Source organism: Fukomys damarensis, unplaced genomic scaffold, assembly GCF_012274545.1.
Source record: "Fukomys damarensis isolate Sample0158 unplaced genomic scaffold, DMR_v1.0_HiC HiC_scaffold_39, whole genome shotgun sequence".
In the NCBI taxonomy this organism is placed as follows: domain Eukaryota; kingdom Metazoa; phylum Chordata; class Mammalia; order Rodentia; family Bathyergidae; genus Fukomys; species Fukomys damarensis.
This window is the reverse complement of record NW_022900951.1, coordinates 118,504,980-118,530,503: the sequence shown is the minus strand read 5'-3', so window position 1 is coordinate 118,530,503 and position 25,524 is coordinate 118,504,980.

Here is a 25,524-nt window from a genome sequence, read left to right as displayed (position 1 = left end):
TATATATATATATATATATATATAAAATGGATTGCCTGTTTGTGTCTGTTATCTATTTACTTTTTTACTGTTTAATTTCTGCCTTTTATTTTTTATTACAGAGTAAGACCATTACAGAAAATATAGATGATCAAAGATAGTAATTATAATCTCAGTACAAAATAATAACAGTATTTAGAGTTTGTTCATGGACATAGTCTTCTTTTTTTCCCTCCTTGTTTGTGTCTAATACCTCTAAGGACACTTTCCCATAAACATTCTTGTGTAATTTCTTTCTTTTTCTAGCTAAAATAATATTTATTTTTACATGACTATATATAAAGTGTATCTACTTTTATGACCCTAACAGTAATGAGGAAGATAAATCTGCCCAATAACATCCAACATTTCTGTATTCCCATTGCATGAATTCCTCTTTTCCTTCTTAATCTACCATATCCCTTTCTTCATGTTTCCAGGCAAACACTGTAGACTCCAGAGTCAAATCACTTCATAGTCTTTTTCTCTCTACTCTTTCATTCAGATGAATGATTTTGGAATTTATCTGTTATACAGGTCAGTATTACGCTATTATTTGGGTACACCATACTTTGTCAACCTGTTCACTCTGTCATTAGCTATCTAAAAGGTATATATATATATACATGTGTGTGTGTGTGTGTATAATCTCTATTCTTACATGGTGTGTTGTCATACATGTTTGTGTGTGACATATAGAATTGTAGTAGCCAAGTTGAAATTATTAGGATACTAAACTGAGGACAAGCTTATAAATTTGGTGATTGGACAACACAATATATAAAATATTAGCTTATATATTATTTCAAGTTGATGAGCTATATACATGTGTGTGTGTGTGTGTATAATCTCTATTCTTACATGGTGTGTTGTCATACATGTTTGTGTGTGACATATAGAATTGTAGTAGCCAAGTTGAAATTATTAGGATACTAAACTGAGGACAAGCTTATAAATTTGGTGATTGGACAACACAATATATAAAATATTAGCTTATATATTATTTCAAGTTGATGAGCTAAGCAATGTGAAATCACTTCACCTAGAGACTTCTTATGTGAGAAGGAACATTTTTAAAATGAGTGAGGATTTTTTTTTCATAGTAACTACACACATCTTAAGAAATACAATGTGAATATATTGCGCTTTATTATATGATGATAAATGAAGGGTGTGGTTTTATTTTCTCAAAGTCAGTTCATGAACACTCTAGAAAATGATTAGGAGTCCAGGATTTAATTTGAAAAAACTGCCCTTATCCTTACCTTTGGTGCCAGTACTAGCCAATTAAAACTTGAAGGTGTTAATATACTTTTGCTAGGATTTTCTCCACTTATTTCACAAGCAGATTTTTTGCTATGAATGTAGCTCTTATCTTAATATAATTGCACTTTTACAATACCTTTCAAAAATGTTACCTATTTCTGTATGTTTACTATGACTTTACTCGTGATGGCAAGCAATTTAATTCAGTAGATATTGAATGTTAAATTAATTGGAATGGCTTCTGATCTGGTTTTGAAAAGACAGATTTATCAACTTCATATGTTACGTAAGTACAGGATAAGACATCAATTTTATACAAATAATACCCTGTATGAGACTAATTGTGCATTAAACTCTTAAGAGAGGGTCTTGATTCTCTATGTCTGCCTTCAGGAGCAATGATCTAAATTAAAAGAATCGAAATAATCTTAATGCATGCAATGGTTTCTTTGTCACTGTAGAGAAAAGTGTCATTTTGTTATGAAGAAAGAAACATTTTTATATAGAAGGGAAAATTATTTAGATGGACTTGAAAAACAAATAAGCAGAGGTATGTCAACCAATGAAAGATTACTTTGGATGTACGTGTCTTTTCTTTTGAGCCTCCTTGTTTTGTTTTGTGGATAATGAACTCTCTCCACACCCTCTTGTCAAGAAAAGTTTTATGATGGGCCTGAGATTTAGTTCAGTGGTTCTGCCCTCTGCTTCACAAGCACAAGCCCCGAGTTGGATCCTCTGTATAAAAAAACAAACAAAAAAACCAAAAAAAACAAAAAACTTTATGATGTATGTGTCCAGGAGAAATATGTGACTGAATAAATCTAATCTCAGTGAGATTTCACTGAGAATTTGTTACTAATCCAGAGGTGAAGAACACATGTTCCTCTGTGGGTTTATGCAGATTAATTTTGGAAATAAAATGTTTCCCATGCAGAGTTCCCTAGACTTCTGTGTATTTGGCAGAGTAAATTTGTTTATTATAAAAGGTTTCTTGGTGTAGGTAGGTACTCATTGTGGACAGATAGCTTATTTGGAATTAACTGGACAAAAATTTACTGTATAAAATACACATGTCCTTATTTAAGGTGGTTTTTCACTGGAATAGGCATGTTTCTGCTGAAATATGATTGCTATTGGTGTTGTTTTGAGAGACTACACATCATTGGGACACACAGCTATGGATTTCTGGTAGATTTTTCGAGGACTAAGCTAACAATGCATCATATTTGTTGTTGTTTTATCAAGCCTCTCAAAGATTCTGAGAAGTAAGTCCTCTCTAGTTTTCGGGTCATAGCCTGTGTCCAGGTACATTTGGGGGATAATTACTGCCTGTTCTTTACTTGGTCTTATTGTGAAATTGTGAGGACAACACCACTTGACAGAGGATTATTTATTCGAACCATCAAAGGTTTTCAGGGGCAAGTAATATGTTAGTTTTTTCTTTTGTCCAAAAAATGCAAGAACACTTAGAACAGGAAAAGAACTCTTCTATAAAACTATGCATGCAGAGAAAATTGAGGAATAAACTACTTATTCCATGTTCCCTCTCAAGATTCGAGTGTTAATTCAGAGGGGGTAACAGTTTCATTAAAATTCTTTGTCTTAGAAAGGTAGAGCTTTGATAGACATTGGAAAGTGTTCCTTTTCTTGCAAGTCTCTTACAATTGCAGCAGGGTCATGGAATCTAATCTTTTACTTGGAAAGTTCTTTGTCCACAGGTTAAGGGAAATGTGGAAAATGACAAATGATTCCTTAATTCAGTTTTTGATTGTGGGTAAAGTAAAATCATTTGGGCAAATATTTCTCTATTTGAGTTTATCTAAGATGTAAAGGTAGTATAAAGGCCATATTTTACTTTTTCAATTATCTTTTGTCCATGTGTTTATCAAAAATTGAAGATTTATAGATTTTTGCCTGTTCATAAGACAGCATTTTGGGTATAAAGAATTTATTTTGTATATCTTTTTTTTGGATTATTTTTTCCTCAGGCAGAAGTGTAAGTTTTAAAGAAGCAAATCAATAAGATTATATCCCAAGCATACAAAATGTATCAGCATTTCCTGCTCTGGTACTTAGATAAGACAAACCTAGATTCAAATCAACATCTACCACTTCATAGCTTGGTGCACTGGTTTAGATGATCTGTGTTTCTGAATCTCATTTTCCCATCCAAAACCTGGAAAGACAGTCCCAAATTGATAATGTCGATTAGAGAATTTAATGAACCTGCTTGCATATTACTTAAAATACTGCCTAGCATATGGTAAATTCTAAATGAGGATTAACTTTCTTACAGAAATGAAATGTACACTGATCCTTATGTATAGTCTCGTTTGCCCATCCTGACAACCAATATTTTTCTTCTGCTTTATTGATTCATTATCAAATGCTTTCAAAATGACTTTTAGCAAGGCACAAAGCTTCTCTGCATTGCTTATTTATATCATTCAAACTGACATGACAATAATAAGCAAACTGGCTCATAATTTGTGAGGATTAAATTATATTCCTTTGCATTATGTTTGCTTTGAAACTTTAGTGCAATAATATCAGGGTCAGGTGCTTTACCTTCATTATCTCTGTTAGTCCACCCAGTAGTCCAGCATATAAAAGATTAATAATTTAATTGTATTCATGATGAAAGTGAGATTTAGAAAGTCTAAGAGACTTGCCTGATGTTCCATAGCTCAAAAATGACCATGTTGAGGCTGTATTATCGGTCTGTTTGACTGCAGAACCATGCTGGTAACCACCACAATTAACTATTTCTCCACTGAAAATTGAAAAGTAATGTTAAGCGTTAGAATTCTTTTTTTTTTTCTACAGGGGATCAAATTCGGGACTTTGCTCTTGCAAGGCAGCAGCAGAACCACAGAGCTAAATCCCTGGCCCTAGATTTCCACTATTGATGGTATTCTTTAACGTAACACACAAAGGTAAATAATAGAATTTAATTACCTTATAAGAAGACTTATTGTAGAAGATTTACTTCCCATTTAAAAAATAACAGGTGGAAGAAAGAGAGATTAAAAGTCAAGAAAAAGAATTGGGAAGCTGTAGAGTATTTTAAGCACAAATTTGTGAGACCCTAGACAACTATATTAGCTGCAGTTCTAAAGATAGAGATACATAGTGTTCTTGACAATAGGATTACATAATGCAATAGATGAATTGGGCATAGGAAAAAAATATATACGGTGACTCTGGGTAGTGAAGTGATCAAAAAGCTTGGAGTTTCATGAATTACACTGGATATAATTCTATTAAAAATTTGAAATTTTAGAGAAAATATGGCAAGGTAAATTACAAAAATGTAATTTTTGAACAAACTGGCTTTTAAAAAGTGGTGAATTAAGAAAGGTGGCAATGTTATATGTTGCCAGGCAAGGGATTGACACATAAACACTAATGTCATTAAGATGCACATTTTCCACATAACCGTCTTATATTTGTGACGAAGCATACGTGATTATGTAGATCAAATTCCTGTTCCTATCTTTTAAAACACTCCTAATAGGATCAAATCATGTAAGACAATAGCAATTTGAATCACAGTTCTGCCACATCTGGGCAGAGTTCTAGTCCAAAGTCATTCTCTTCTGTCAATTTCTTTCTTTTTTGTGGAGGTATGAATTGAACCCAATTATTTTTCCTCTTTATGGTACTGTGAATTAATCACAAGGCCTCCACTTTGAACTACATCTCCACTTCTTTTTTACTTTTATATTTTAAAACAGGGTCTTGTGAAGTTTCGCAGGCTGGGTTTGAACTTATGATCCTCCAGCCTCAGCTTCTCAGACATGTGAGACACGAAGCCTGGATCCAGATGCTTTTTTAATGTCGGGCACAGGTATATAGCTATCCATCGTGTTATTTTGCCATTTAAATATTTTAAGCAAGGATTCTTTATTTTGTTCTTCTGAACTAAACTATAAGCACCTGAAGAATAAAGTTACTTCTCTTTCCTATGTAAGGTATGCTAAGTACCAGTGGATTTTAATTTCATCTCACCTATAATTCATCTTACATTTCAATACATGACATTTTCTTTCATCTTCAATGAATGGAGAATGTGATGCTAAAAAAGGATTCTTTTTGTCTACTCAAGAGCTGATTCTTAATTTTCATTACCTTCTTTCTGAGGACTGTGTTTATCTAAGCTAAAGAAATTCTCCTTTGCTTTTGTGTTCATCAACCTTATTTACATGGTGGGTGATTAATGAAGCTATAATAATCTTTAACAGGAAATTTTCTACATGCCTTAGATGTTGATATATTTTCTATCTTTAATGGTTAATGGAAGTGTTTAGGCCATTAACATCAAGGATAATTGCTCTCTCACTAGGTACACTTAGTAGACCCCCAAAGAGAATATGATTGGAATATATCAGATAAGATTAGATTTTCTTTCAATAATGGAAATGGATCTGCAGTCTTTCTATAGTGTCTAATTAATTCAGTATAATAGTATGATGAATTGATTCACTTTACTGGTAATTGCTACACATTTATGAGAAATAAGATGACTAAAAACAATATCCTCTTCCTGTAGGTGTGCTGATATGTTAAAACTTTAAAACATTCCCCATCTCCAGGAAACACCACAATGAGATACAAATCAAAGCAATTAAGTTTGCTTGCAGCAAAGGTTAATGTGGCTAATCTTTCGGTTCCCTCCTCCTTTTATAGATAAGAAAAAAATGCTTGCGGTGCACCAAAATGTCCTTGAAATTATTCTTTGAAATGTTTATATTTCAGCTCTTTTCCTATACTTTCAATTGTTCAGTGTCATTCTTTCTATTCTTAGAATTTAACAATATTCACCTGAACTCTGACATTTTCAAAGATTCATCTCTCTTCTTTTACTAACCACATAAAAGTAAAAGTCATATTTCGATAATTCCTGGAGATTTATGGGATGCGGTTCCAAGCTTCCTTGTTAATATTCAGATTGTTAATGTGCCATTCTCCAGATAATTGGCTTTTAGGCCAGGAACTAACTTTAACCTATGCGGGGTATTAGAATCATCACTCAAGGTAAAGGTGGAATATATGGTATCATAAAAATGCACAGGGGCATTTCATTGGGTAAAACATGGGATTTTTAGAAACCATCTGTAATTTAAGAAAATTCTTCCTTTCAAAAGTGAAAGAAGAGCCTCGTTTGACTTTTTATGTTACTGAAGTCTTGAATTTTGGAAAGAGAGACGACGAATAGCTTATTCCTTCCTTCACCAATATATGATGGCTACTTGCTTAAAATTTCTTTTCACATTTGACATTTTAGTTCAGAGGGCTAACCTTACAAATTACCATCAGCCTGAAAATCTATGCACAAGGCTGCTAGATCGATTTCTTCCTTCATGAAATCTAAAGTTAATGAGGTAGGTGCTGGGGGAAATGCTTCTATCAATGTTAGTGTTTAGTATGATTTTTAGCTTATTCTGCTATTTAAGAAATTTTATGTAGGCTTCTGTGTAGACAATTTGTTGAGGACTCGCAGAAAGCTATTTCAAAATGTTGCTGTAAGAATTAATATTTAAATCATGTAATAGAATACATAAAACATGCTGTATCATACAAAGATATATGCAAGTCGTGATATTTTAAATAAACATCATCTAGATCTGTCTTCTCCTGCTGAGCCACAATACCCAATACACACCATTGAAAGGAGGGAAGGTTTATTTTGGCACACAGTTTGTGGAGGTTTTAGTCCATACTTATCTGGCTCCAAGGTAGGGTTGCATGGTGGAGGGACATCACAGAGGAGAAACAGCTCATGACACAGTAGGCAGGAAGAATAGAGCAATGAAGGAGGTAGGGAGGAGGTAATAGTCTTCCAAGTCACATCCACTGAAACTTACCTCCTCCTATCAGGCTCCACCTCTCAACGTAACATCCAGCTATACACCCATTGGTAGACTAATCCAGTACCACACAACCATGATATAGTCACCTCCCCAAAGCCCCACCGATGAGTGCATGGGGCTTTGGGGGAAGCATCTAGAGATAAGTCATAACAGGATTTAAAACAATGAAAGGGCTTGATTTATTTTAAGAGAATAACTACATTCCTTATTCAAATGTTTCTTGATATGTTTGATGATAAAACATTATGCACCCAAGTGTGAAACTATGGTTATACAGAGAAAAATTTATCCCATGAGCTCTGATTTGAGATGAAAAACTGTTTTATCTAAAAAGTATTTTTGATATGACAGTAAAGACAAAATAAGAAAAATCCAAACATATGGCAGACATTTGGATAGAAATGAGGAATCAAGCTGGGGATGCTGCAGAGACCTGTAATCTCAGAATTCCAGCATGCTGAGGCAGGGTGATCTCAAATTCAAATGCAATTTGGATAGCAGGCAGACAGATAATTGGATGGATAGATAGATAGATAGATAGATAGATAGATAGATAGATAGATAGATAGATATCTGAGGTTGTAGCTCAGTTTGAAGAACTTGGGTTCTATCCCACCAAGAAACACACACACACACAAGCACAGAAACACATACACAGAAAAGGAAATCAGTGTTCAGTGGACAAAGAGTACGTTGAATCCTTGGAAAAAGGGAAAAATCAGAGAATCACATAGACAGATGATACTAAACTGAAAGAACCACAGCTCATAGCACACATTGCAGGAGATTTCAGTAGTGAAAGAAATTCTTTTTACCTGGGCAATCTTTCAGAAGCAGCGTGTATGGCAAATGACGTGTGGAGAAGAATATAATTGAAATCTTTTGGTTAATGGACTGCTCGACGAAAGCTATGGAGTTGGTACACCTTTCCTGTTACCATGCTTCTTTGCAGCGCTCTCTCTCTTCTTTAAGTAATGACATTTGCCCTCAGACGAAGTTGGAAGAATATTTTCCGAAGAAAATTGTTCCATCAGCGTGACAGGGCCTGCTGCTCTCAGGAGAGAGTGGGTGCACCTGGAAACAACTTGTCATTCTAATTTACTCCCCTCTGGGCCAGAGAACTGTTCCGCCCTCGTGCGATGGTCATGATGGACATCAGCTCACCCTTTCCTGATAGTGACAAATGCAAATGGAGGCAATTGATACCGTCCTGGTGAACCAAATCATCTTTCAGAAAATATAAACAGGCACCAATAATCCTCAATCATTCAAGAAATGGAAGATGAGAGGAACCATGATTTAAAAAGCGTCAAATTCTAGATGAAACATATATTTTAGGGCGAAGAAAAGAATATTGAAATAAATCTAGTTTGTTCTTTCAGGGAAATTTAATAAGACATGTACTCGTAATATAAGAATAGGCAACAAAGTTGAAAGAAATATCAAAGGTAGCCGGGGATTTAGCTCAGCGGTTCGGTGGCCTGCCTTGCAAGTGCAAGGACCGTAGTTCAATGCCCAGTACCAAAAAACAAACAAACAAACAAAAAGAAATATCAAAGGTAAGAAAGTTCAAGAACCTTAAAAATGTTATTTCTGAGATTTAAAAAAATCAATATAAAGTTTGGAGAAAAAGTCTGACAAAATCTCTCAGAATGTAGATTGTGAAAGGGGAAAAAAAACCCAGAATATATTATTGGAAAGAAAGCCACCTAATTAGGATTTCCAGAGAGAACAGAGAAGTTAGAGAACAGAGAAAAGTAGAAGAAATAAAAGAAATTTTCTAGTGTTAAGTAAAGATGAGACTCTGCAGATTGGAAAGTACCATTGCATGCTGAGCATGAAGTGAAATACAGACCTAGACAAATCCTCAGGATGTTTCACTGTCCCGTTGAATAAGAATAAACCTAAAAGCATCTAGAAAAAACCTATAACAGATTTATTAGAGTATCTACCTAGAAATGACAGAAAAAATATTGGCAGGCAACTTGCAAGTAATGAAATAAGACTGACTTTAGAAAACAATGGAAAGAAGCTTAAAGTTCTGAGGAATAATGATGTCGGATTTAGAAGGCAATTTTCAGTAAGAGGTCTGCCTGTCTACTGGCAAGACTCAGAAATGCCCTGCTTTCCTGGAGATCCCACCCGCTGCTGCACTCAGAATCTCTGGGCCACCTGGCAAAAAAACTTCCCCTTCAGAAGCCAGTCTGCTACGATCAAAAGGAGGAGTCTTTTTTTTCTTTTCTCTCACATTCCCTCTCCTCTTCCCCATCTTCTTCCTCGCACTACTTCTTTTCTTCTTCCTCCTCCTTCTCCTTCTCCACCTCCATCTTCTCCTCCTTTTCCTTCTGTGGTACTGGAGACTGAACTGATGATCCTCATACCAAACTACATCCCAGTCCTTTGAAAACTTTACTATTGAGGCAGAGTTTCTCTGAGTGACTAAATTGTGTGGTGTGTTCTCAAAGTTGTGCTGGGATCACTGGCGTGCACGACCATCATTGGCTTGACACTTCTTCAAATGGGCAGACCTCAACCCAAGGCTGCAAAAATCACAATCAGTGACAACATCCATGCAACAAAATAACCCCCCCCAGTGATTGGCCCTTGGAGAAGTGGAGATTCATCAACTGCCTCAGAAGAACTGAAAATAATCAACTTACACAAGATGTTATTCAGAGGAACAAGAATAAAAGCAAAATAACTAAAACATTATTTTCTTTGTCAAAAATTGAAAAAGTCTTTGTAACTATGAGAATCAGAAAAAGAAGAAATAGAACTGAAGGAATGTAAAACCGAGAAGTATAATGAAAATAAAATTACAGGTTAATTTTAATATTAGTTTGGAATTAAGTTTTTGCCTGCTGACAGTTTGAACTGTAATGACTAAAACATACACACTTATTTTTCTTGTATTATGACAAATATTAAAGTAGCTAGATGTTACTATTGTATCCACAGTGCAAACTTGCATTTCCAAATAACATCTGGAGTTCCAGTCAGCATTCTAATCTGAAATAGGGAGGCAAAGAGACAAGAAGGTATCTCTTAGTTAATTCTCGTAAGTCCTATGAAAAACTATTTAAATGACAGTGGCCAGCTGTAGTTGAGAGGGAAATTGTGCTCTGCCAAGAGGAGGGTTAGAAATGATTCTAAAAATTAGCAACCTTTGATATACTTAAAATCATTTTATTAGGTTCAACAAATAATATGATGATGACACTCAATGTACGTTGATAATGAAGAGGGCATATATTCGTTTCATAAATAAGAAAATGAAGACCTTTTTGCAGTTTTAGGAAGAATAAAATTCTGCACAAGAGTCATGATCCACAAACAAAACTAACAAAATGAAATAATTTGAAAATGTGCCATGAATTTTTATTGAGTTACTGATAAGACAACCCCTTTGACTTTGAACCTGGGACACTCTCTTTTGTGCAGCACAGTTTTACCATTGTATTTCTATCAGTCTGTGCCTAAATGTGTGGCTAATAATATTTGTTTGACCCTGCTATTTATTAAGGTGATATATATTTGTTTTCAGTTTCTAAATCCATCTGTAATCAAAGCAAAGAACACTTAATTATAATTACAAAGCAGACTATAAATACAATACATCTTGAAGAGAGAAAGCAAGGAAGTAGAGGTAAAAATAGTATGGTAACAAACCTTAAGCAGTGGGGAGGCAGTAGGTATAGTCTAGGATTGACTGATCAAGAAACAATTTTAACTTTATCGTCTGTTATAAAGTCAAGAATAAGAACAAGTCAAAATAAAATATATAACCAAATTTCAAAGAGAAAGAAGGGCGTCAGGGACTTGTTGGAGTTAGATCTCTTACATTTTCTAGCTTTTATACTATGTGGAACGTGAGCTAGGCTGATCAAAGAAATGCCAAAACATTGTTTTTCCCCTCCCATGTAATAGTTTAAGTAGTTGGGCTAGGCTGCCATGCTGATTTAACAGGATCAGGAAAAGAGGCGTCTGTAATTATGCTGGTATGTGGTTCTTAACATACAGGCACAGGAGGAAAAGCAGGAAGACAGTTTCTTCCATTTTATGAGCACACCATGAAATATCTGAACTGCACTTCTTCTCATCATCTATTAGTTATACAATTAACCCCAAACCACATCTATCTTCCGGAAAGAGATAAATCTGTTTTTCAGTGAAAACCTCTATGTCCACTTGAAAAATCTTTTACTGTGGAAGAAGATGAATATTCATGGATAGCTACTAGTTGCTGCAATTGTGTTTATATTTGTTAAATCAATAAATATAGGGAGATGAAAATTGTTTGGTATTATGGAGTCCATCAGAGCCTAAAACTACAAACAGCTACAATATAGTTAATCCTGAGGAAAGGGAGGAAAGGACAAACCATTCCTTAAAGTTTATGCCTTCCTCTACTCTGTAAATTGTTATTGCCATGTGCTTTTAATAATGAAGTAATAACAAAAACATCTTGTTTAGATGGTGAAGGAAAAGTAACCCTCAGAGCTGAATGAAAAGCAATCATATTTATGAAAAATTGAGAACTTTGTTTAAGTTGTTTTTTATTTTGATGACTTATTTCACTCTTCTGGTTTGTCTTTTTTGTTCCAATAGGGGCATCGGTTCTTTCTAGACAAGGTAAGAAGCAAAAGAGGAAATGAAGACATAATGGTTATGAGTTTGAATAAAGGGGTTACTCAAGAGAGTGAATTAGAGAAAAGGGACAACACACACATCTTGGGCTTTTAGTTTACCCTTGAATCTGAGCAGTGCTTTTTTTTTCTGGGACTTTAAACTGTATGATGTACCTATATGTTAGCCATGGAAAGCTTTTGCTTTCCCTGAAAAGATGATTTCTAGTTTAATAGAGTTTATGCATTAAAATCTTATTTTCTATTCCACATACATTTCCATTTTCTCAATTTAATGCCAGTATTTTTAATTATACCATTCAAGTCACCTATATACTTTCCACTTCTTATGATTTTCAAATAGCTATAGATGGTTTGTGCACCTCTGTAGTAATTATTTAGTCAGATGAACCTATTATTTGTTCTCTTAAGCAAATTCCTGCAACCACTCCATGCCCATAGTTACCCCCCCACCCATCAGTGAACCTAAATCCACCTTTTTTCCTCATTGAGTTTATTGATGCATTTTAGGGATGCAATACAGTTACATTCATCATTGGGAACTTGTACCTTTACATGAGAGGTCTTAGTTCTCATTTTTTCCCTTGTCCCTGCCCTCCCTTCACTCCTCCTCCCCCCTTAACAAAAACTTCATTTCCATTTCTTCATTTTCTCATATTTTTTGTTTTTCCCTTCTTAGCTTTCCCCTACCCTTCCCACTTTCCCTACAACTTTATCCATTTTCTTCCTATTTCACATTGTCAATTATACCATTAGGACCTTATGTACAATTATAGTTTTTCACACCAGATAAACTATTCAGTATTTACACATGTGTGGCTTATTTACTTCCCTTAAGAGTGTGACCTCAATATGCATCCATTTTCCTATGAATGACTCTAATTTCTCATTCTTTATGACTGAGTAGTATTCCATTTTATAGAAAAACATCTTCTTTATCCAGTCTCCAACTGATGGGCAAATGGGCTGTTTCCACATTTTCACTATTACAAACTGTGTCTCTATAAACATGTGTACACATATATCACTGTGGTATGATTCTTTTAATTCATTAGGAAAGATGCCCAGCAGGGGAATAGCTGGGTCTAATGGAACCTCTAATCCTAGTTCTTTGAGGTATCTCCATGTTGATTTCCACAGTGGCTACTCCTAAATCCACTTTTTTCTGAGAGCATTAAGTACATTTTCTTTCTCTTATAGGAGGAGTCTGGAGTTTTTCTTGTAGTGTTTCTGTCTCAATGCTTATTTGCATTTATCACCTATGACACGTGCCATAGTAAAGCTGACAGTTACTGCTTTGAGATGAGAAAATGGATATTTCACTACCTGATCTTAAAAGTTTCTTTTTATGCTGTGATTTTACAATTTTATGTAAAGTTAACAATTTTTTTTTCATTTATAAGTTGTGCAGTTAAATAACTGTCAAGGAAATTACAAATGTGAGATGCAAAAATCTTCCTGCATAATCTTCCCATTTTTATTATTGTGAAAATATATGCATCGAACTCTATGTACAGGATTTTCACCTTATATTGTGTTTTGTTTTATCAGTACCTACTACTCATGTATCTATCTTAATATATTTCATATATAAATATGTATAAAACTACTGTCCACTATTTTGTCACTTTAAAGCCTTAGATATTTATTCGCTAACTTATTATATCACAACTTATCTAAGCATTTGATTTGCAAATCTTAAAAGACATTTCCCCTGAGTTATAAAATAAGGTGGAACAAATGACTGACCAATTAAGTGGAGAAATAAACTTGATTTTTTTTTTTGTTTTTTGTTTTTTTGGGGGGGTACCGGTGATTGAACTCGGGTCCTTGCACTTGCAAGGCAGGCCACCGAACCGCTGAGCTAAATCCCCGGCCCCTAAACTTGATTTTTTAATACTGCACTCACCACTAATAATTTAGAGGGTTTCTGTAGAACACAGCAATGACATTTTATAGCCTTTAATCCTTTTACTTATTTTAGAGAAACATAATAGAATTGCATGGTTGACTCTATTGAAATGATGAGCTCCAGTATTTTATTCATTGCTGCTTCTTTTATTTAACATTTTGACTTTCCTGGAAGGTACATATTCAACATTTTTAGTTGTTTATACATTTGGGTAGAACTAAATTAAAAAAAGATGCTTCCTCTTTCTCCAACCTCAAGGATATATTTAAAATACGCATGAATGCCCCTTTTGCATACTCCCCATGAAGTACACAGTGGTGAATATTTCTGAAGGTATGAAGTGTGCTTCTAGTTCTTAGTGTGAGAGTTTCTACATAAAACTATTGCTACTTCATCTTTCGTGGTAAGAGTTACAAAGTAGTAAGCAAAAATATAGGTCCAATTCCAGTACTGATGTTTTCTTTGGCATATGTCAGTTTAAAATAAGTGATCTTTGCCCTCATGGGCACAAATAAACCACTGAAAGTATAGAGAAGAGAAAGAATTTTAACTCGGTTTGAGAGAAGTAAAGTCTTTGGGAAATTTATATACTAGAGATCACAAGTTTAGACAGCATTATCCAAGAAATGCACCACCCTTGTTATTAAGGGAGAAAGTCATTCCCTGTGCCAGATATGAGTTAACTATGTGTATACTGTGTGTATCCGTTAGCTTTTCTGTAACTGAGGCACAATACTTGACACACACAATTTAAAGGGTTATGAGCTTCATTTAGCTTATGGTTTCCAGAGATTCACGCCTTGGCTGATAAACTTAAAGACAGAAATTTTGCTCTGAAAAAGCATAACAAGGCAGACCAACTCAGTTCATGGCAGCTTGAAATCAGAGCTAAGGAGAAAAGCCTGATAGGAACAGGCAAGGGGTCATAAATAGTTTAAGGGTCACCCCATTTCATGACCCACCTAGACACACGCAGGAACCCACTTTACTAACTTACTCGCAGAGTTTCCTTCTTTTTTTTTCCCCCCGTTGTTGTTGTTCCATTAAGTTTATTGGTACATTTTAGGTATATAACACAGTTACATTCATCATTGGGATCTTGTACCTTTACATAATATATCTTGGTTCTTATTTTATCCACATTTCCCTGCCCTCTCTTCAACCCCTCCACCCCTCCCTATTTATTTATTTATTTATTCATTCATTCATTCATTCATTCATTCATGTGGTACTGGGGATTGAACTTGGGTACTTGCAATTGTGAGGCAGGTAACTGCACCACTGAGCTAAATCCCCGGCTCTCCTTGCTATTTACCAAGACTTTGTTCCCATATTTTCTTTTTCTCATATTTATTCCTTTCCCTTCTTTCCTTTCCCCTACCCCTTCAACTTCCCCTTCCCCTTTGTACCATTTCTGTTCTTTCTCTTCTCATTGAGTTTATTGGTACATTTTAGCTATACAGTACAGTTACATTCATCACTGGGATCTTGTACCTTTACATGACAGGTCTTGGTTCTCATTTTTTCCCCACACCCCTGCCCTCCCTTCACCCCCTCTACCCTCCCCTATTTACAGAGACTTTGTTTCCATTTTTTCCTTTTCTCATATTTTTTCTTTTCCCTTCTTTCCTTTCTCCTACCCTTCCCACTTCCCATACATTTTTAGCCCTTTTCTTTCTATTTTACATTATCAATTATACAATTTGGATCTTATTTACACTTTTAGTTTTTCACACCAGAGAAACTATTTAGTATTTACAAATTTTGGTCTTATTTATTGCACATAAGAGTATGGCCTCCATGTACATCCCTTTAGCTATAAATGTCTCTAGTTTCTCATTCTTTATGGCTGAGTAGTACTCCATTTTATTAAAAAAAAAAACACATCTTCTTTATCTAGTCTCCAGTTGATAAGGACTTTGGCTGCTTCCAAGCTTTAGCTATTACTCAGCTATCTTATCTTTGATAAAGGAGCCAACCATCCTCACTGGAAGAAAGACAGCCTCTTTAAGAAATGGTGTTGGAAAAACTGGATTTCAACCTACCAAGGATTAAAACTAGATCTTGGTCTTTCACCATGCACTAAACTAAAATTGAAGTGGATTAAAGATCTAAATATTAGAACAGAAACACTAAACTTGCTGGAAGATAAGTGAGGCAGAGCTCTGGAAGACATTGGCATAGGAAACGACTTTATGAACAAATCCTCAGTCGCCCAGCAACTAGCACAAAGAATCAACAACTGGGATCTCATCTTATTAAAATGCTCCTACAGTCCAGGGGTTTGGCTCAGTGGTGCCGCCACTTGGCTCACAAGTGCAAGATTCTAAATTCGATCCCTGGTTAAAAGAAAAAAAAAAAGATTCTACACTTCAAGAGAAACCACCAACAGAGCTAAGACACAACTGACAATGTGGGAAAAAATTTTGCCAGCTGTTCCTCAGACAAAGATCTACTATCTAAAATTTACAAAGAGGGGCCGGGGATTTAGCTCAGTGGTTTGGTGGCCTGCCTTGCAAGTTCAAGGACCCGAGTTCAATGCCCGGTACCAAAAAAAAAAAAAAAATTTTTTTTAAATAAATAAAATATATAAAGAACTCAAAAAAATCAGACCCCAGAAATATAAAAAAAATCAAAAATGGGTAATTGAAATAAACAGACATTTCTCAGAAAAACAAGTAAAAGCAGTAAATAAACATATGAAAATATGTTCAACATTACTGCAGATGAAAGCAACACTGAGATTCCACCTCGCCCCAGAAAGAATGGCTGCTATCAAGAAATCAACCAATAACAAATGCTGGGGGTGCTGTGAGGAGAAAGGAACCCTTCCCCAATATTGTTGGGAGTGCAGACTGGAGCAGCATGCCTTAATTCAAAGAAGTTGGCAAATCAGGATCTATGGCCACAGGACTTTTAATATATAATGATAGAAATTTTGCCTGGAAGGAATTGCTAGGTGTTAGAAAGAAGGACAAAGTAAGGATATAGAAATAAAAATAAAATTTTATTTTAGTATTCATTTAAAGCAGGTAAAAGGGAGGATTTCCACAGTCAAATATATTTTTTAAAAAATGATAATCATTCCTACCAAATATGATATGTTAATACTGGGTTGAAATTATGTTGTATGCTGAATATTAAAGTGATTAATCTTTCCAATGACTGATTGAGATAGGGGGTCATCTTATTTATGGTACAGATGCATAACCTGAAGAGCTGAAAGTTAAATCAATTGGTTCAGTCCATTCACTAGTAGGTGCTGGAATGTTCTTAATCTTTTTTATTTCTAGGTATGTCTCCCAAATCTATAGTTTTTAGTTGGAGACAAAAATAAAGATCAAGTCTGTGTTCCTTTTGTACTTGCAAAGCTCCACTCTTGGTTCCTAGGAAGACAGTACTAGTTTGTAGCTGCCTAGTAGCCCTTAGCTATAAGGGCAAGTCAGTGTTAACACCAAAAAATTTTTTTTGACCCTGAAATATTGGGGTACTCTACCAAAAATAGGGTAGGAATGGATTCAATAATCAGATTTGCTAGACCTATGGTCTATGCTGCATGACTTTTTTCTCAAGTTCCTTCTCACTCACACGGCTATTATCAGGTATAGAATTGATCACAATTAAGATGACTAAAGCATGACAGTAGTGTAAATGATTACAAATACACTATCAATAAGCAATGCTTGCCCATGTTTGTCCGGAAATTCTCTCATCTGTTGTTTTGTTTGATTCTGTCTACAGTCTTAGGAAGTAGATTTTTACTTCAAACCACAGTTGGCACTTTACAGATAAGATCATTGTAGTGTGGATATAGTCAAATACAAATGAAGATTCGAAACTTTAAAATGAGCACCAACAATAACTTAATTTAAAGGAATACTAGATATGACTCAGAATCCCCACAGTGAAAAGAATTACCAACAATTCCTAAAAAAATCAAATGAAGACCCGTGAGAGTTCCAGCAAGGCCTATAAAATTATATATTTTCAGCAGAGGTCAAGGGTAACATTTGTGCTTATTTTTTTCCTTAGACTTATGCTAAGATGATGGAATATGCTTTAGGCTGATTAGCCAGAGAATTATTCTTTAAACTGAACTGACAGGCAAAATTGAAGGATCAAACTTATAGAAAATATGAAAGAGAATGAAACAAGAATGTCAAAGAAAAATACCACAGAGGGAGGAAACTTCTCTTAATTGTTTGGGTAGTTGTTCACAGCACGTTTAAAAACATTTCATAATGACGTACCAAGAAAAAGACGCAAACACCTAGGTGTCCAGCTTGCAGGAAGGGATGAAAAAATCATAGCATTATGTAAAATGGAATGAGTAAGCTTTAACAAAGGCAATCCTACAATTCAGAAAAAAGATGAAATCAGAATCAATTTTCTACTAAAGTAGTGACAGCTATATAGGCAAAGCCAATAAAAAGTGTAGCATTTATCAAGCAGTCTTAACTGTGCTTTCATTATCTTTATAATAATGCCAAAATACTTTAAATCAAAATAGATTTGTACTTTCTAACATCGTGTTCAGTTTTATTTTCCCCTTGTAGGAATTGAAAAAATGTATTCGAGAATAATTTTTACTGAAAGTTAATGAAGTCCTAGGTTCAGAGAAAAATGTCATTTTATATCTGCTTCTTTTGTTTTATTGTTTTATTTATTGTTTTCTTTATTTATCTTTGATTTTCTCCAGTAAGTATCTGTTTCAAAGAGCTGTTTTTCGGCTGTAGATGCCAGAGAAGTTTCATCTTGTAGGAAGATTCTGAGTTGTTGATAGTGAATTCTGCCAAAACTATGAAGGTAGGGAGGAAAAACCGAATTTGATTAGTGGGGCCTATCCTGAGCACAACTGAAAAGGTAGTTTGCTAGCCAGGTAACTGCTATGACAGCTGTATTCTTTCAACCAAGTGTCCAGATTCAAAGTCAGTCTAGCACTTTCCCTATTTTCCATTATATTTATTAAATCATCAACTGATTTATTATTTTAATTTATGTAAAAATGACAAACAACATCTGATTTGTCAAGCACAAGGATTTATAATCCTGTAACCTTACCCTCTAAGTATACACATTCATTTCTGTATTTGTCTACATATGAGCATTTATACATAGCTATTTGTATCATGCTTTGTGTTGCATTTTCATACAAGTTTGGGTTATGTTTCCATTCAAATATTCTTCAAAAGTATTGCTTGAATAGGTAGTCCCTACCCTTTTTGGCAACAGAGACTTATTTTCTGAAAGACAATTTTGAGTTTTTCCGTGGTTCAGGAGTTGGGTAGGAGATGGTTTGGGGATGTTTCAAAGAAACGCAGAGCCTAGATAGTGCCCATGCAGTTCCCAGTCGGACTCCGGTTCCTATGAGAATCTAAGGTTGACAGGAGACAAACTCGGGTGGTATGGTGAGATGGGGACTGGCACCCCACAAAAGGGCAGCTTCCCTTATTTTCCTACTGTTCACTTCCTGCTGTGTGGCCATGTTCTGTTGTTGTTGTTATTCTTGTTGTTATTGTTTTGCAAACTTTTGGGGGGGGTTGCCAGGGATTGAACTCAGGACCTTGAGCTTGTGTGGCCTTGTTCTTAACAGGCTGCTGACAAGTAATGCTCTGTAGCTTGAGGATTGTTGCCACTGGTTTAAATGACTGATTTTCTAATTGCTGATTGTTCAAGCCATAGATAACATCAGCTAAAGAAATGTTAAGGTGCTTTTATTTTGAAAACTAAATATATCAACTATACCTTCAGTGTTTTTTTTTTTTTTTTTTGGTTTTTTGAGACAGGGTCTCACTATGTAGTTCAGACTGACCTGGACATCACTATTTAGCCCAGTCTGGTCTCGAACTCACAGCGATCTTCCTGCCTCAGGCTCTTGCGTGCTTGGATTACAGGCTTACGCCACCATGCCCGGCCTTACCTTCAGTGTTTATGCTTCAGTTGGGTTTTGAAACTCGATAATGTTTCATGAAATTATTTGAGGAAAATATCGTTTTTTCCTATCTGAATGAATTAATTGTGAATAATTACGGTAAATAGTGAACCAAAATTTTCAGGGTTATTAAAAACCTCTCTTCAGAAAGCTAACAAAATATCTCCTCTACTGATCTTCTGTTTTTCCTCTACTCTAATCCGTGTTTCAGGCAGGCCTAAGGAAACTCTATGCATATATAATCCTATTCCAAAGAAAGTCTGGCGATCCTGGCGGCCATTATGATGCTCTTATTCTCACGTGGCCCCACTATCTCTCTGTATGATTGCTCCACTCCTGACAACCAGGACTAATCACAGTATGTACAAACACTTAATGTATCATCATCATCACTGCCTCTGGTTGTGTTGCTTTCCCTGCCTCGGAATCTTGTTCTTTTTGGCTTGTGGAAATCCTACCTGTGCCTGAAGTAGAAGTAAGTGTCTCTAGGAAATTTTCCCTAATTAACCATTTGAGGTTATGCTTTAATCTTGTTTGGTTCCCTGGTAACTTAATTCCGTTACTCTTCAATTTGGACTATTTATTGTTAGGTCATAACAATAAATTTATTGTTAGGTCATAACAATAAATTTATTGTTAGGTCATAATATCCTCAAGGACAAAAGAAAACACCCATTGGAGATATCTTTGCATTGATCTGTATTAAGTTAGTGACTAGCTATGATTGTACTTCTTGCTGCAACCTGGCACAGGATTTTCGTCAATCATTATGCATGGGCCTCAAGTCGGTGGACTTTCCTTCAGAAAGATTTTAATGTTTCCTTTTCAGAAATATTGTGGTTACATCTGTACTGGCTGTTCTGTTAGCTCTGTGGAGAATGTTAGTTTTTCACTATCAGCAGCTGAATAGAGCAAAATTCATGTTTTTTTTTTCGCTTGCTTTGTAATGAGGGATCTGTTTCCAATAAAATAACAGCATATTCAGGCAGATGAACAGCTGTTATGGTGGCAGTGGGCTAGCATCACCCACAGCAACTATAACCATCAAGTGGGTAGCCGGAAAGTCTCAGCCAAATGTAGATAAATTTTACTGACATTAACAGAACCTAAAATGCTGCCCAAACTTTAGGGCTCAACAATTAGTTTTAGATTCGACAGTCTCCAATGAAATTTTCCCCCACCTCTGAACTTTTTATCTGTGAAGTCTTCTGTGTAGTTTTTCTCTTTTGCATGCTTACACTGATCCACATTAGGGTATAGATTTCTCTTATTATAGGAATGGCTATTCGACATTAGAGAAAAGTTTGCCAGACTGCTGCTAAAGCTCACTGACAAGTGAGAGAGATATGAAACAGCAATTTTTAATTTTTTCCCGAAAGAATATTATGGTTTATGCTTAGAGGTCCCCTCAAAGCCTCCTGCAGATGAGATGGGACTTTCTTTTCAGAGGCATTAGAATCTGGAATGTGTGATCCTGGGGTGAAGTGCGTGTGATCACTAAACTACCATATTTGGGTGATTAGTTTGACACTGCCCTAATTCCAGTAGTCTGAATAAGATAAAAGGGGCAGAAAGATGTCATTAAAACCTCTAGTCACCTTTGCTCTCTTGTGTGTGCCATGTTGTGTCTCCTCCGCGGTGCTTTTTTTGCCACTCCAACCTTGAAGCCAGCTGATTATGGACTGAAACCTCTATGAACTGTAAGCCAGATAAACCTCTTCCCTTTTAACTCTTGGCATTGCATATTTTGTGCTATGGTTTGGGCATCGTTTGAATGCATCCTCCAAAGATTTCTGTGTTGCAACACTGGTTGTTCAGTGTGGCAGTGTTGAGAAGTGGTGGGGTCTTTACAAGGTAGCATTCAGGCAAAGTAACTAGATCGCTGGAGGTGCTTCCCTCAGAAAGGATTGGTGCCATTCTCTTGGGTCTGAGGTTCGTTCTCCATAAGAGGGTTGTTGTAAAAGAGTAAAACTGACATCTCTCTACTTTCTGGATTTTTGCTCACCATGCACTTACCCCTGCCAGGATGCCATCTGCCATACAGTGACTCAAGAGAGTGCAACACTTATCAGAGGCCAAATATAGAGAACTGCCTGGACTTTGACTTGTAATCGCCAAAATTATGAGCTTACTATATCTCCTTTCACTATTAGTACTCAGCCCTAGTTATTTTGTTATGGTGATGGAAACATGGGTTTTACTGCTGAAAACCACACTCAGAAAACACTTTCACTTAGAACTCCTCTGACTGTTTTGGACGTAGAGGAACTAGTTCTGAAGTTTTTCTACTTTCCTCTCTGAGTCAACATTTCTGGTGGGACATGGCAGGGAATGAAATAGCCTCAAATACTGACATAAAAATAAAAAAGAATTGCTTCTTTTAGCAAGTGGTCCTTCTTTGTCATATTTGAAAGCTCAATATTGTTGCATTAAAAGTCTCTTTTTATGTGCTCATATCAACTCCACACAAAAAATGTAAACATCATGTCCTAAAATAGTATAAATAAATAAATACCCTTATTAGTTTTTTCTGCTTTCTCTACAATCAGTGTGAAAATTAGTAGTGGATTTTACATCAGAAAGCAAAAGAACAGATATAGTTACTTTATAACAGATATAGCCAAACTTTACTGACTAGTAAAATGAAGACGTTGAAATAGATCTTTCAGGTTCTTCTCTAATATCATTGTGTGCATTGTAATTTATGTATGGAAACATTTCCATTGTGAACTACCATAAAATTAATCACTAAGAAAGGAGAATGTGAAACCTGCTATGATGGCACACACCTGTAATATTGATATAAGAAAAATATATCTCCTAACTGTTAGATGTCAAGTGTACCAAATTCATGGTCCCACAACACTGAGAAATGAAGTCACAAACCAAAGCAGAAAGTTAGGAGAATTGTATTGAGAATAAGGGGATGAAGAATAATTCCTGGATTTCCAGAGGTGTCCAGAATAATTGGCCATCAAGGCCCTTTGTCAGGGGTAATTTATACAGCACAATCACAATATGGGTACAACGTGGTTCGTACTACAATCAACCTGTAGGATTATTAGTATATAGGCACTTAGGTGATACTGATCCAATAGAGAAACGAGTCATGTAGCAAGGGTGCATGGAAAGATCAAAAAAGTTCTTGGAAATGGAGGAGAGCATGGGTCAGGAAGTCATCCACCTATGGATCTGATGTCTTTCAGGCCCTTTGGACCAGGTGGTGCTAATTGCAGTATGACTTCCAGTTGCTGTTTCTCTTGTGGGCCTGAATATTGCACATCCATGCTGCGGCGTGACACTCTTCAGAATTACCTCTAGCCATAATTCTAATATCTCTATATTTTGAACACCCAATCCCTTTCTGACTATATATTAGTTTCTATCTAACTTAAGCTCTCTATAATAATACCAGAACTCTGGGAGGCTAAGGCAGGGTTGCAAATTTGAATCTCCAATCTGGTCAAAGTAGTGAATTAGTAAGCCACTGTTTCAAAATAACTGCAACAACAACAAGGAAAAACAAAGGTCTGGGGATGCAGCTCAATGGAAAAGCCTTGGGTTCAATCCCAAGTAATGAACACACACACACACACACACACACACACACACACGGAATCCAAGTGTTTCTTCTGCATATTATATGATGTTTTATATAAAAAAATTGCATTAGAAGTTTTTTGTGATAACCTTGCCATGCTGGTATCTTTTAGAAGTTATCAAATTTATGTGTCCATCTTTGTAATTAAATATAAAACTAGAATGGTTTTAGCTCTTTGAGTTGTATTCTGGGGAAAGAGGTAGAAAAAAATAATTGTCTCCAGATAGAGCCAGATGGCCAAGAAACTTAGAGCATCTGCTGTCCTTCTTAGAAACCAGAGACCTTAAGTTAGATACATCCATAAATGAGGCTCCAAACTTGTATATCTTATTATGTAATTACTGTGTTGCTTTATAATACATGACTATATTGTGAATAGAAAAATATCATCAAAATCTTAACAATATTAAAATCATTTTACATAGTGACACAAATATTTAAGTGGCAGAGAGAAATGAATATGTAAGAAATCTAATTTTCATGCAGTTCTAGAGATGATTTATACTTATTTCCAAATTCAGCAGGTAAGAACTGGTTTGGGTTATCTAATTGGGAAAGCAAAACAAAAAACTTGGAAAGGAGATGAAAAAAGCAGAGTTTGGAAATGTTGTGCTATAAATTATGTTATAAATAAACAATTTCAGCAGTTTATTTACTATTTATAAATTTTGCTTCATATGGTTAGAAGTAAACTTTGGCTAATGTCTGACTTTCCTTAGACATTAATGGAATCAATTTCTGGATGCTTCACATAAATGTCATAAGGGTAAAAAATCAAATATATGAGGATAGAAGTACTGTAAATTTTTAAGATAAAAAAGTTATATGGGCCAGGTTTGGTGGTGCACTTCTGTAATCCCAGAACTCAGGTGGCTGAAGCAGAAGGGTTGCTGTTAGTTCAAGGACAGCCTGGGCTACACAGTGATTTCAGGGCCAGCATGAACTACAAAATGAGACGCTGTTTCAAAAAAAAAAAAAAAAAAACATATATATGACAGATTGTTTTTCCATAGAATTTCCTGATCAATCACCCCAATAAAATTTTTGTTTTGTATATATGCTTTTTCATGGTGAGTCGTTGTGCCCTGGAGAGAGCCTATGCTCCCAGTTTCTGAAAGCTTCCCAATCCATAGTACTCGAAGTTTGTTTCTTGCTATCTAATGGGAAAGCTGAGTCTGATGGTAGCACGATAACCACTGGGATGGATTTGTGAAGTAAGCATTTTATCAGACTGAAGAACTGATGGAGACAGAGATAAAGCAGCCCTCTAGAGGCTGTACGGTTAATTGATAGCACAATCATGAACTTACCTTCGATTCGCTTACCTTAATTATAATGTATTTTCTGCTACAGCCTTTAGTAATATTTTCATGGGGCTCATATTCTGACAGATCTTCATAGCTCAATAAAATGTGCTTCTGCCTGATCTATCATTCAGTTAAATGACTACTTATGAATTCGTCAGCAGAGTCTACTTTCATAAATTGAGTGCAATAGCCACATTTGTATTTAGAGTTATCTAAATTGACTGGCTATACCAGTAAAACACATACACTATCATTTTAACTCCCTACTGAGTTGTTACTCTGTGAACGGACCTATGTAATTTGCTGTTCTTCTTTATCATAATGGCACGATTCAAGAGTAGATAACCCCAAAATGATCTCTTGGTGAAAAACATTCCCATTTCATTGTGATTGTGATTTTGTGTGTGTGTCTGTTTGTGTGTTTCAATTTCTAAGAGAGTGCTGGCCTTTGTAAACTGCTTGGAAATACTATGCAATGCTTCAAATATAAACAGAGAGAGACATTCTTGCAATGGAAACTTGCCCAATGTTTCCTAGAGCTGTCACAGAGTTCAAATTCAAATTCAAATTCATGTTCACTCTTGAGCTGTTGTTTTGAATCAGTATCTCTAAATATGTTGTTTAAATTGCTAAAACAGTGAACAATACTTGTTCCAGGATTCAGCATTTTAAATACTTAACAAGAATTGACTCATTTATTTAATCGGGCCATAAGATTTACTCAGGGTCTACTATGAATGGTCAAGAAATTCATCATTTTTATCACCTAATTCTGCAGCAAACCTGTCCTCATGATTACTAATGGAAGCTTTCAGATAAGCTAATAAGGCACAATTTTATATAGAAATCAGGAAGACAATTTAGGAGTTACTATATTACACATACGCAGTTTACTTGACTTTTTTTTTTATTGAGTTTATTGGTACATTTAGGGATACAGTACAGTTACATTCATTGTTGGGATCATGT